A 13,393-nucleotide genomic window follows, 5' to 3' on the forward strand; every position below is an offset into this window, starting at 1 on the left:
TCTGCAGTCCTGCCACATCCAATCGTGAATGGTGGTGGTGGACAATTAAACAACTCACTGGAGGAGGAGGCTCCGCAAACATCCCGATCCTTAATGTTAGGGGAGCCCAGCACATCAGTGCAAAAGATAAGGCTGAAGCATTTGCTACAATCTTCAGCCAAAAGTGCCGAGTGGATAATCCATCTTGGCCTCCTCCAGAGGTCCCCAACGTCACAATTGCCAGTCTTCAGCCAATTCAATTCACTCCGCATGATATCAAGAAATGGCTGAAGGCACAGGATACTACAAAGGCCATGGGGCCTGACAACATTTTGGCAATAGTGCTCCAGAACTTGCCGCGCCCTTAGCCAAGCTGTTCCATTACAGCTACAACACTGGCCCCTACCCGGCTATGTGGAAAATTGCCCAGGTATGTCCTGTACACAAAAAGCAGGATTAATCCAACAGGGCCACTTATTGCCCCATCAGTCTACTCTCAATCATCAGTGAAGGAGTCATCAACAGTGCTATCAAGCGGCACTTGCTTAGCAATAACCTGCTCACTGACGCCCAGTTTGGGTTTCCCCAGGGCCACTCAGCTCCTGACCTCATTACAGCCTTGGTTCAAACATGGACAAATGGGCTGAACACCTGAGGTACAGTGAGAGTGACTGACCTTGACATCAAGGCCGCATTTGATCGATTGTAGCATCAAGGAGCCCTAGCAAAACTGAAGTCAATGGGAATCAGGGGAAAACTCTCCACTGGTTGGAGTCATACCTAGCACAAAGGAAAATGGTTGTGGTTGTTGGAGGTCAGTCATCTCAGCTCCAGGACATCACTGCAGGAGTTCCTGAGGGTAGTGCCCTTGGCCAAACCATCTTCAGTTGCTTCATAAATGACCTTCCTTCCATCATAAGGTCAGAAGTGGGGATGTTCACTGATTATTGCACAATGTTCAGCACCATTCGTGACTCCTCAGATTCTGAAGCAGTCCATATCCAAATGCGGCAAGACCTGGACAATATCCAGGCTTGGGATGACAAATGGCAAGTAACATTTTTCCCTTCCTAACAGCACTCTGGGTGTACCTACACCACATGGACTGCAGCGGTGCTGTTAGGAAGGAAGTTCCAGGATCTTGAACTAGCAACAGTGAAGGAATGGCAATATATTTCCAAGTCAGGGTGGTGGTGACTTGGAGGGGAACTTCCAGGTGGTGGTGTTCCCATCTATCTGCTGCCCTTGTCCTTTTGGATGGTAGTGGTCATGGTTTTGGAAGGTGCTATCTAAGCAGCCTTGGTGAATTCCTGCAGTGCATCTTGTAGATGGTACACACTGCTGCTTCTTGAGTGTAGTTGCACTCAGCTAGGCAAGTGGAGAGCATTCCATCACAAGTCATCCTGACTTGTGCCTTGTAGATGGTGGACAGGCTTTGGGGAGTCAGGAGGTGAGTTACTCGTCACAGGATCCCTAGCCTCTGACCTGCTGTTGTAGCCACAGTATTTATATGGCTAGTCCAGTTCAGTTTCTGGTCAATGGTAACTCTCAGGATGTTGATAGTGGGGAATTCAGTGATGGTAATGCTATTGAATGTCAAGATGGTTAGGTTCTCTCTTGTTGGAGATAGTCATTGCCTGGCACTTCTACGGCACAAATGTTACTTGCCACTTATCAGCCCAAGCCTGGATATTGTCCAGGTCTTACCACATTTGGACATGGACTGTTTCAGTATCTGTGGAGTCATGAATGGTGCTGAACATTGTGCAATCATGAGCGAACATCCCCACTTCTGACCTTATGATGGAAGGAAGGTCATTGATGAAACAGCTGAAGACGGTTTGGCTGAGAACACCACCCTGAGGAATTCCTGCAGTGATGTCCTGGAGCTGAGATGACTGACCTCCAGCAACCACAACAATTTTATCTTTGTGCTAGGTATGACTGCAACCAGTGGAGAGTTTTCTTCCTGATTCCCAATGACATCAGTTTTCCTAGTGCTCCTCGATGTCACACGACCAAATGCGGCCTTGATATCAAGGGCAATCACTCTGACCTCAGGTGTTCAGCTCTTTTGTCTATGTTGAACCAAGGCTGTAATGAGGTCAGGAGCTAAGTGGCTATGGCAGAACCCAAACTGGGTGTCAGTGAGCGGGTTATTGCTAAGCAAGTGCTGCTTGACAGCATTGTTGATAACCCTTTTCATTACTTCACTTATGATCGAGAGTAGACTGATGGGGCAGTAATTGGCCAGGTTGGATTTGTCCTGTTTTTTTGTGTACAGGACATACCTGGGCAATTTTCTACATAGCCAGGTAGGAGCCAGTGTTGTAGCTGTACTGGAGCTGCTTGGCTAGGGGCGCAGCAAGCTTAACTGTTGCTCAATCAAATGAATGTGCAACAGTAATACGAAACCAAAATATTGCTGATGCTGGAAATCTGAAATAAAAACAAAATTCTGGAAATACTCAGGAGGTCTGGCAGCATCTGTGTAGAGAGAAACAGAATTAACGTTTCGAGTTGAATACAACTCTTCTACAGAAATGTGTAACAGTATCAGGCCAACAGATGATTACTTAAAGAAAGTAATAGAAACATTGACCTAAAGAGAGCCAAGTCTTGATTAATTTATTTAAACAAGAAAGCAAAGAGAGAGACAGACCATGCATACACAAAGACTTGGCCTGAGGCTCTGGAATACTGGTGTACAAATGCTTAATCCATTAGTATGAAATTTCATCCCTGTTATTTTAAAATAAATAAGTCAACTCCTGTATTAAGATAAACCTTTATATTAGCACAGATTTTTTTCCATAGAAATATATTAAGTATTGATATGCCAGCATTTCATGGTGCAATTTTTCAGGTGCAGTTATTCAAGACAAAAGACAGCAGTACAGGGGACTTAAAGAGATGAGGCCACCTTGAAGAGATCTGACCCAAAAATGGCTGGGGCCCAGTATACATCCAGCGAAGCAAAACCATCAAACTCTCTCAGTTGAGATGTGATGCCCTGTCCCAAATCCCAAGAATGGGGTTATCTGCATTGTTAGGGCAGCAGCTGCTATCCACAAGGACTCTTCAGCACCAGTGACCAAAGCCTGACCCTGTCATCCCTTTCAGTGTGCAGCAGAGCTCCCCTGAAATGCAAACAAAGTCTTTGGCCCTCATTAGGCTCTCTCCAGAGTCTATTACAGATGTTGAGACTTCAGAGGTCCCCGCAAAGGAACTCACATCATGTCTTGATTTATCGCCTTGATGTGAGGGGTACAGACAGAGGATTTGGCCCCTTGGCCAAAGTTTGAGGGTCCAGCCTAAATAAGGTGGCACCCTAGAAGAGCAAAGATCCAGCCCATATTTCAGGTCCCCCTCGTGCTTAAATGGGACTTGCAGTCCCTCCAGCCACAGGAATTTCAGGGGAAAAGTGTATACATTCATGAAAGTTAATCAAAGCCAACAGACCAAAGATATAGGGTAAATGCATGAAAAGTAGAAAAGGAAAAATATGCAAAATTATCAGATGGAAAAAGGCAAAAATTATTAAAGATAAACTATAGAAAAATTGAAACTAGACAGTAAAAGTATATGGAATGGGAATCTGGTGAAGTTGAGTGTAGATAAATGTGATTTGTGTACACATTCTTGAATATATCTAGGAAGAATACAAGTATGCAATGAAGCCACAGTAAATTACCTGGGGACCCAGCAAGAGATTTGCATCTGCTAAATGCAAAGGTTTGAGACACAGAAAAAGGCAGTTCCCGAAAACAAAGTAGAAAGGAAGGAAACATTTAAAGGTCACACAAAGACAAAAGTTAGTAATCACAGTTCATGCAAGCGAAATATATCTTATTCTGATATAGTTGTTTATTGTTTTAAGAACAACATTTATTCTAGGCTAAGACTTTGAATAGATTAGTTGAAGGTATATTCTCATTTTTTTTTGGGTTTGCTCAGGGTATGCATCATCTCTGGTGGCAGACAGGTGACCGACCTGTTCCCAGGCCTTGAAAGAAACGTGGAAGCGTGGCCTACTGTGAATCTCTCCGATTTCCCTGCTCTCCATCCAGGACCAGACTAGCAGTGTGAAGAATTAAAGAATCCTGGCTTCCATTTACCAGCTCCATACAATATGTAAAGAACTTATTTTTCATTTTTCTTGGACTGTGGCTTTAAAATTGGACTGTGGCTTTAAAAACTAACACGGCTGCAGCTGAAAGACATGTTCGCTGGAACAGGATGAAGAATATTTATAATGTTGCTATCCTGGAACATAGAGTGCATAAGAGGACAGGGTGGTGCCAGAAAGGAGTTCTGGACTAGGGGCAGTTGCCTAATGACAGGGTTTTGTGTGGTAACAGTGGAGGCAGAGAGATCCTAGCCTGCAAAGGGAACACACCTAAAACCTCTCTCACCTGTGTATGTAAGATTCTAGTAGATCTACAGGGCTAGCTAGCTGGCTTTTTCTGCATATCTCTGTAACCTGTTCTCTCTGAAAGAAACCCTGTCAAGAGGAAAAAGGGAAAAATAACCAGTAGAGACATTGAAAAGCAAGTTTTCAACCAATGAACTACAGACTGAAAATGCCGGAAGACCATTTTGTGTCATTAACAACAAACTGCAAGGAATTTGGAAGACATCAATCAAAATCAACCCATCTAATCCTGTACTCCAGATTGGTGCTATTGAACTGTTGTTATCTCACCCTTAAAATCCACGTTTTGTATGTCGTGTGTGTGTGTGTGTGTGTGTGTGTGTGTGTGTGTGTATGTATAGGGGTTTAAGAAGGGGTGAAGTTTAAGTTATAGAGTTAGAAGTTAGCAGTTCATATTTCTTTCTGTTGCCACTAGTTAAAGACAATTTGTTTAATAAACACTTATTTATTTGTTAAGTTTACAAACATGGTGTTCGTATTCTGTTAACCCAAATTAAACAGTTGGGTAGAATTGGGGCAACTTGGTGGTCTGATCAAACTTTTCACATTTGTCATGTAATTAATAAAAGCCAGAAGGAAACACCAGGTTTGTACGATCAAAAATAAGATGGCACTGCTAACTGCTAAAACCTTTCTATAAGTGGAAGAGATGTCCCTGACAATTTTACAAGGCCAAAAGCCAGTTTAATCGAATTGGCAAGTAAATTAAAAGTAGGATTGCCTGCCAAAGTTAGGAAGACAGAGATAATCGAAGAGATAGCACAGCATTTAAAACTGGAAGGAGAACCTGAGAGACGGAGTTCTCCAAAGGGTGGTTCATTGGAATGGGCTCAAATTCAGTTGCAAAGGAAAACTATTGAATTGGAAGAAAAGGAAAGAGAAAGGGAATTCTAAAAGGAACAGGCAGACAGGCAGGAGAGAAAAAAAAGACAAGAAACAGAGAATTCCCGGCAAGAGAGAAGGAATGAGAAAGGGAATTCAAAATGGCAAGGTTAGAAAAGGAGAAAAGCGAAAAAGAGAGTGACAGAGATTTCCAGTTTAGAATGCTGGCAGTTAAAAAAGAGACGCCAGGTGGTGAGGCAGGACTTATGTCCAGATTAGTACCCAGTGGGGAGCTGTTTACATTTGTACAAGCACTTCCAAAATTTGAAGAGATGTTGAAGCATACTTTATTTCATTTGAGAAGATAGCTAAACAGGTGAATTGGCCAAAGGGAAACTGGACATTACTCATGCACAGCAATTGACAGATAGAGCACAGGAAATGTATTGCTTCACTGTCAGAGGAGGTTTCCGGGATTATGGTGTGATGAAAAAGGCCATTTTGAGTGCATATGAGTTGGTCCCTGAAGCATGCAGACAAAAGTTTCGAAATTTAAGAAAACAGCCTGGGCAAACTTACATTGAACTTGAAAGGCCTAAGCAAAATAGTTTTGACGGGTGGATACGAGCATTAGGAGTTGAAACTGCCTATGAAGTTCTCTGAGAGACCATTCTCTTGGAAGAGTTTAAAAACTTCCGATCATCTGTAATAAGAACCCATGTGAAAGACAAAGGATTGCAACTGCCAAACAGGCAGTAGTAATGGCTGACATTTACGAGCTGATCCATAAAACTAAACCTTTTTTCCATTGCCCCCATAAATTTGAAAAGGATAAAAAAGTGGGAGAGTGAAAGGAAGGCAAGTAGCCAGGGTAAAGAATGGATAGCTGGGAATACTTTGAGATCTCCTCCCCAGATCAGGAAGGAAGGTACTGAGGGTGGAGGTGAAACTCAAAGGCTGAAGTGTTTCCACTGTAATAAAGTGGGACACATTCGTTCAGAATGTGGGAAGTTTCAAGGGAAGCCAATGGGTCTTATTGGAATTCGTAAGAGAGAGTCCAAAAAGAGAACTATAAAAAAAAATGCCATGGATCAAATTGTAGCTTTAATTATAAATAAGGCTCTGGAAGTAAACGCTGTTGTGAATGCAGGTGAAGTGAATAAAGTACATGAGAGATATAAAGGGTTTTTGTCTAAAGGGAAGGTAACCCCTTTTTCATCAAATGATACAGCTAAACCCAAAACTATATTAAGGGGCACAGGAGCTACTCAAACTCTTTTGCTGGAAAAGGACCTAGCTTTCCCTCCAGAGAGTTCAGTGAAAGCTAAAGTATTAGTAAACGGGATGAGTGGAGGGTATATCACAGTTCCATTTACAAAGTGCAACTGGAGTGTGATTTGTTGTCTGGATTGGTGATTGTAGGAGTGGTTAAGCAATTACCCGTGGATGGAGTGGATCAACGCCTGGGGAATGATTTGGCAGGAAGAAAGGTTATAGCTTCACCCATAATCGCACAAATTCCGAAAGAGGCTAAAGAGACAGAGCAATTACAAGAACAGGTTCCTGGTATTTTTCCATCGTGTGTGGTACCAGGGCAATGGCTAAGTAAAGTCAATCACCAGAGGTCAAGATAATACCGCAAGCAGATGTTAGAGTCGCTGAAACTTTAGTTAAGGATGAGGATAATTCAAAGGAAATGTTTGGCAAGTCTTCCTTAATTGAGGCTCAGAAAGCAGATCCTGAAGTTGAGGCTGAAGGAGCTCCAGAGTGCTATTACCCTAAAAACGGAATTCTGATGAGGAAGTGGAGACACCTTACAGATCTGCGGATGAGGAATGGATGGTCGTTCATCAGATAGCAGTACCACCCACATATCGTAAGGAGATATTGCGAGTAGCATACAAGATTTCCATGACAGGACATGTAGGAATGCGGAAAACCCAAGCATCAATAAACAGGCATTTTACCTGGCCAAGACTTCATAAGGACATAGTGCAGTTTTGTAAAACCCATGCCATACATGTCAGGTAATAGGTAAACTCAACATGTAATCAAATCAGCACCTTTAGTACCCATACCAGTTTTTGAAGAGCCATTCAGTTGGGTATTAGTAGATTGTGTAGGACCATAAGCAAAACAAAAGCAGGGCATCAATATATTCTTACAATCATGGATATGACAACCCGATTCCCAGAAGCTATTCTTCAAGGACAATTACAGCTAAGGTGGTAGTGGAAAAGTTAAGTTCAGTTTTTCACTCGTTATGGCCTACCAATTGAAATACAATCTGACCAAGGGTCTAACTTCATGTCTAAAATGTTCCAGGATATAATCAGCAGTTTGGGTATCAGACAATTAAAGTCTACTGCTGATCACCCACAGATACAGGAAGCTTTAGAGAGATATCATCAGACTCTCAAAACCATGATTAAGATCTATTGCCATGAATACCCAAAGGATTGGGACAAAGGATTAGATTTCTTACCATTTTCTACCAGAGATTCTCCCAGTGAATCTACTGGATTTAGTCCATTCAAATTGATTTATGGTCATGAAATAAGAGGTCCTTTAAAATTGATTAAAGAAAAGTTCCTGAAGCCAAAAGACAAATCCTCCATGTTGGATTATGTTCCCACGTTTCTAGAAAGGCTCACAGGAGCATGTAAAGTAGCATGAGAGCATTTAGAAATCTCAAGTTGGAATGAAAAAATGGGCAGACAAACATGCTACAACTAGAACATTCCAACCCGGAGGTGAAATATTGGTATTGTTACCTTTGCAGGGTGAACTCCTGAAAGCGATATTCAGTGGCCCCTACAAGATAGTCAGGAGATTTAATGCAGTGACTTATCTGATAGATGTTTCTGAGTGTAGGAAGATGAAACAGTTATGTCACATAAACATGTTGAAGCAATATCATTGCAGAGGAGATGATCAGATGGAGTAAGTGTGCCTGATGATAGGAGTGGTGGAGGATGGCAAAGACAGTAAGAGTCAGGTAGAAGGAGAAATAGATAGCGCACAAAGTGAACCACCTACAATTTGGCTAGCTAATACAAAAATAATGGAACAGTTAGACACTGTGTTCTCGTATTTAGAGGAAGGGCCACAGGAAGATTTAATAAGGTTACTTAGGGAGTATAAGGAAATTTATGGATATACTACGGTAACTAAACATGATGTGGACGTAAGGGACTCAGTGCCGATAAAACAGCATCCGCATTGGTTGAACCCAGAGAAACTAGCTCAGTTAGAAACAGAAATCAAATATATGCTGGAAAATAAATTGATCGAGCCCAGCCAAAGCAACTGGAGCTCACTGGTCGTGTTGGTTCCTAAGCCACTAGACTTTGAATAGACTACCGGAAAGTGAATGTCGTAACGAAGGCAGATTCCTCGGTTGGAGGATTGCATCGATAGGGTGGGCAGCATCTCACTTCTTTATAAAATTGACCTATTTAAGGGGTACTGGCAAGTGTCATTAACATCAAAGGCTGAAGAAATATCTGCTTTTGTTACACCAAGTGGATTGCATCAATGTCTAGTCATGCCATTTGGGTTTAAAAACGCCCCAACTACATTCCAGAGACTTATGAATCGAGTCGTAGCTGAAGTACCTAACTGTGTGGTTTATTTAGATGATGTCAAAATATATAGTAACACATGGGAAGAACATGTAAAGCAATTTGAGTGCCTATTTAAGCAATTGCAGTTGGCTGGCTTTTTCATAAACCTGGCCAAAAGCGAATTTGCAAAAGCAAGGGTAACTTACCTAGGTCACATTGTAGAGCAAGGGCAGGTGTTGCTGAGAACAGCAAAAGTGAAAGCTCTAACAGAATTTCCCATTCCTAAAACCAAACAAGAAATTATGAGGTTTTTGGGAATGTGTGGGTTTTATAGGAAGTTTGTACCTAATTTCAGCACAATAGCTGTACCTCTCACCAATTTAAGAAAACAGGCAAAAGTGGTATGTTCAGCAGAATGCTAAGCAGCCTTTGAAAAGCTGAAGGCAGTCTTAATAAACGAACTCGTGTTGGCTGCCTGACTTGACCAAATCTTTTAAAATGGCGGTTGACCCTTGGGGGTAAGTGCAGTCCTATTACATGATAAATCAGAGATAGAGAAGCCAGTGGGGTACTTTTCCAAGGAAGTAAATCAATATCTGAGGAAGTACTCTGCAGTAGAGAAAGAAACTCTAGCATTGTTGTTGTCTCTTCAACACTTTGAAGTTTATGTCCGACACAATAACAAAGGAACACTAACTACACTGACCATAATCCGCTGGCATTTACTGAGAAGTTTAAAACTCGAAATGAGAAACTGTTTAGATGGAGAAAAGCTAGCTGGCTTTTCCTTCATATCTCAGTAACCTGCTCGCTCTAAAAAAACCATGTCATGAGGAAAAGGGGAAAATCACCAGCAGAGACATTGAAAAGCAAGTTTTCAACCAGTGAACTACAGACTGAAAATGCCGGAAGACCATTTTGTGTCATTAACAACAAACTGCAAGGAATTTGGAAGACATCAATCAAAATCAACCCATCTAATCCTGTACTCCAGATTGGTGCTATTGAACTATTTTATCTCACCCTTAAAATCCATGTTTTGTATGTCTTTGGTGAGTGAGTGAGAATGAGTGAGATCGTGTGTGTGTGTAGGGATTTAAGAAGGGAGTAGAGTTTAAGTTAGAGTTAGAAGTTAACAGTTCATATTTCTTTCTGTTTATTAAACAAATTGCCTTTAATGGCAACAGTTGTTAAGTTTACAAACGTGGTGCTCGTATTCTGTTAACCTAAATTATACAGTTAGGTAGAATTGGGGCAAATTAGTGGTCTAATCAAACTTTTCACATTTGTGATGGCTTGGGGAACAGTGGAGCTTCATATTACAGCGCACTATCCCCAGTGGGTCGTGACAAATAACGTGAATAGCATTGGTACCACGTGGAAGATTACAATCATCACAACCACAATCACTTTCTGGCTCAGTGCATGAGGTGTTCATCACATTGCAATATAACCGGAGGACATGGAAACTCCCTTTTCTCTGCCAAACCAATTCATACCACTAAAATTAACTGTCCTGAAATGCTCCCAGCACCTGGTCTTCCAAACACTTATTTTGGAGTACAGAACTTGAGTATTGATGAAAAATGAGACATGTCAAAGCTTTTCGTCTTGGACCTATCAGGACACTTCGCACGAATACCAATATAAGGGGAGAACAACAATTTATACTGTTTGTGAAGAGAGTGCTATTTGTTTGGCAAGTAGACTCTGATTGGTAGAGGCGTTGCCATGGAGAATCCACAACTGATGATGTCTGTCAGCTAATTGTCAAGCATTGCTTGAAATTTAAACCAGGCAACTTGTCACTGCTTGGTCAACGCATTACCCTAAGGAATGAGTCAGCGAATGGCTGTCACTTATTTTGTTTAGTCAAACCAGGTACAATGTGCACATGTTCTTCCTGTCTACAAACTAGGACCTTGTGTATTAATATATGTAGCTTCCAGTACATGCAAATGCACCATGCTGAGTCTGACTGACAATCTTAAATTGGTTTTCAGATGTAATTGTTAACACACTGAGGGTTATTTTGCTAAGTAATGACGGTAAGTGCCGACATTTTTGTCCTCATTACCCCTGGGACATGATTTTACAGATCCAGCATAACCTCCCCGCTAATAAATGAAAGGATTCCATACATCTTCTTAACTACCTCATCAACCTGTCCTGCTACCTTCAGGGATCTGCGGATATTCACTCCAAGGTCCCTCACTTTCTCTACAGGGATCAGTTAGCTCAGCTGGCTAGATGACTGTGATGCAGATTCAATTCCCATACCGACTGAGGTCATCCAAGATGGCACTGCTTTCTCAACCTGCCCCTTGTGTGGTGACCCTCAGGTTAAATCAGAGTCCAATGAGGAATTCTTTCAAGTAGGCATTTTGAGTTTAGCTGGCTGGAGACCGTGTTATAAGATTCGCTTTTCAGGTGGTGTTGATGTCACCAGATGAAGTAGGCATGCAGAAATTGAGTCAGTTCTGTCGGCGATGATATGAAACCCTTCAGTAGGGTCAGGTTAGATGGGCCGGTGGTCCAACCTGGACAGAGCTTGCTTCTGTGTGGCATGTCATTTGGATGTTAAACAGCAGGCTGACCGCACAGCTCAGTAACGTAATATTAAACTGCTCAAAAGGCTAGAGTCCATGGTCATGTAACCTTCCTTTCCACAGTGATCTCAACAAAGAATGTTTATCCAGCATCTGGAATTTGGTATTGTTTTCAGGTCCGATAATGTCTCAGCCATTATGGGTTGAAAAGGGTGTCATTTGTGTTGAGGGTCTGGTGTTTTGGGAAGCTATTGTCTCAGATTAATGGGCTCTGCTAGCAAGGTTGGCTTATCAAATGCAAATGGCATTCCTGTAGCTCCCTTTGAAATCGGTCTATAGTCTCAGGTGGTCTGTTGGAAACTCCATGGGTATAATGAAGTGTGACATTCCCGAAACTAACAGGAGAATTCTTTTGTTCTGGGGATAATTTCCCCAGAGGGTCAACCATCTTAATTGTCTTTGTATAGCAGAGAAATCCAGTTTAATATTAAGAAAATGTAATAAGGATAAAGTTTTTAAATAAATACATGGTTGGGGTTCTGTTCAGTGTTAGTAAGGACCCAACACAAGGCTAAGATGGAAAATGGTCAGTTTAAGCATGCCCATTAAGTGAAATACCATTAAAAGTTAACGACCAATGGCAATCCAAACAAAATGTGGCAAAAAGTTAGATCAACCATCACCTCTGATGGTTTTGATACAAGTTGGATTAATTTACCACCCAAGTTATTTATATTTACACTAGACTTCCATTGAAAGCCACAGAAAAAGTTACAAAGAATGCCACATTATCCATACTGCATCCTATATAGTTTCACTATTAGGCTTGGAGTCAAATGACATAACATTTAGAGATTATGAATATCATTTTGCATCATGTCAAGAGGTTGTGTTTCCAATTTTCTCAAGATGTTGACTTCTTCCCAGAAAATGGTTTCAAAGGTGTCAGTCACTTTCTGGTACTTTGCCCAAGTTGTCATTATTCATGTGCAAAGCTGGACAATGAGCATCAGCAGGCTTCTTGATTACTGCAGACAGCACAGCTGAGACCAATCCAATCCACATCTGATAAAGAACAGAAAGTCTAGTTGATTTTTCTCTCCTAACCCATTGAGCTGAGGCAAATGGCAATGCCCTCAAGTATCCCCCCGGACAAGATCATCTAACACAGCATAGCCTGGGAATCAGATCTGGAGCTTTCCATATCCAAATGGCTCAGTTACTTGCTGGATAAACTCTGGGAAGCTATCAAAGGAAATTATTTGAAGTATTTCACATGGGTGGGGGAGGACAGGTAATTAGCTCATATGTATTGGTACCCCCCACCCACCCTTCCCTAATTGAAAACAACAGGACCAGAAAGTAAGCATACTTGTGGCAGCTTGCATGAGGAGGGTGTGAATTTTTGATTTCCTTCTCTACTCCCATAGTTAGTCAATGGAAGAATATGCAATAATTTGTGTTGAACTAAAATTTCTCTGGGCAGAACAGGTTTTCAGGGAAAATGCACACCTTAGCATGAGGTTAAAATTAGAATATCTCTGCTCCCAATAACCATAGCCATTGCTCAAGCAATGAACAATTTCTTTTAATTTGTTGTTCCTTAAGAGCCACCACAAAATATGATCATGTGCACCATGTCATTCACAAGATAATTAAGAATGAGAAAGGTCCTTTAGCATAACTTAATTCATCCATCCAGAGTTATTAAACACTGTGAGCATCTGAAAGTTTATTTCTTTTTCTCCACCTCCAAAATTATGACAGTTCACGATTTGCACATATCCTCAAGCATCTCCAAGGAACAAAGAAATTCATATAGCAGGTACCAGTTTCATGGCAATAATGATTTAAGTTTTCACCATACACAGGAAATGACTGATCATAATTTACATTGAGAAGACTCCTCACTGGTCTTTATTATGTTTTTAGGAAAGTGACTCTTGTGAAAAAGAACCTACAGGATACCAATAATATTATTGCACTTAATGTTTCAACTGATCTTTTTAAACTGCTGCCTCTCACTCAATTTCATAGTCAGA

At 41.4% G+C, this 13,393-nt stretch overlaps 1 protein-coding gene across 5 annotated transcripts in view; it reads right to left on the bottom strand.

Annotated features, from left to right (window-relative positions):
* LOC121290015 (metal transporter CNNM1) overlaps nt 1-13,393 on the bottom strand; it is an 86,200-nt gene that overhangs the window by 27,394 nt on the left and 45,413 nt on the right. The window lies entirely within an intron of this gene.

This window comes from Carcharodon carcharias, chromosome 17 (assembly GCF_017639515.1).
Source record: "Carcharodon carcharias isolate sCarCar2 chromosome 17, sCarCar2.pri, whole genome shotgun sequence".
NCBI classification, from domain to species: Eukaryota; Metazoa; Chordata; class Chondrichthyes; order Lamniformes; family Lamnidae; genus Carcharodon; species Carcharodon carcharias.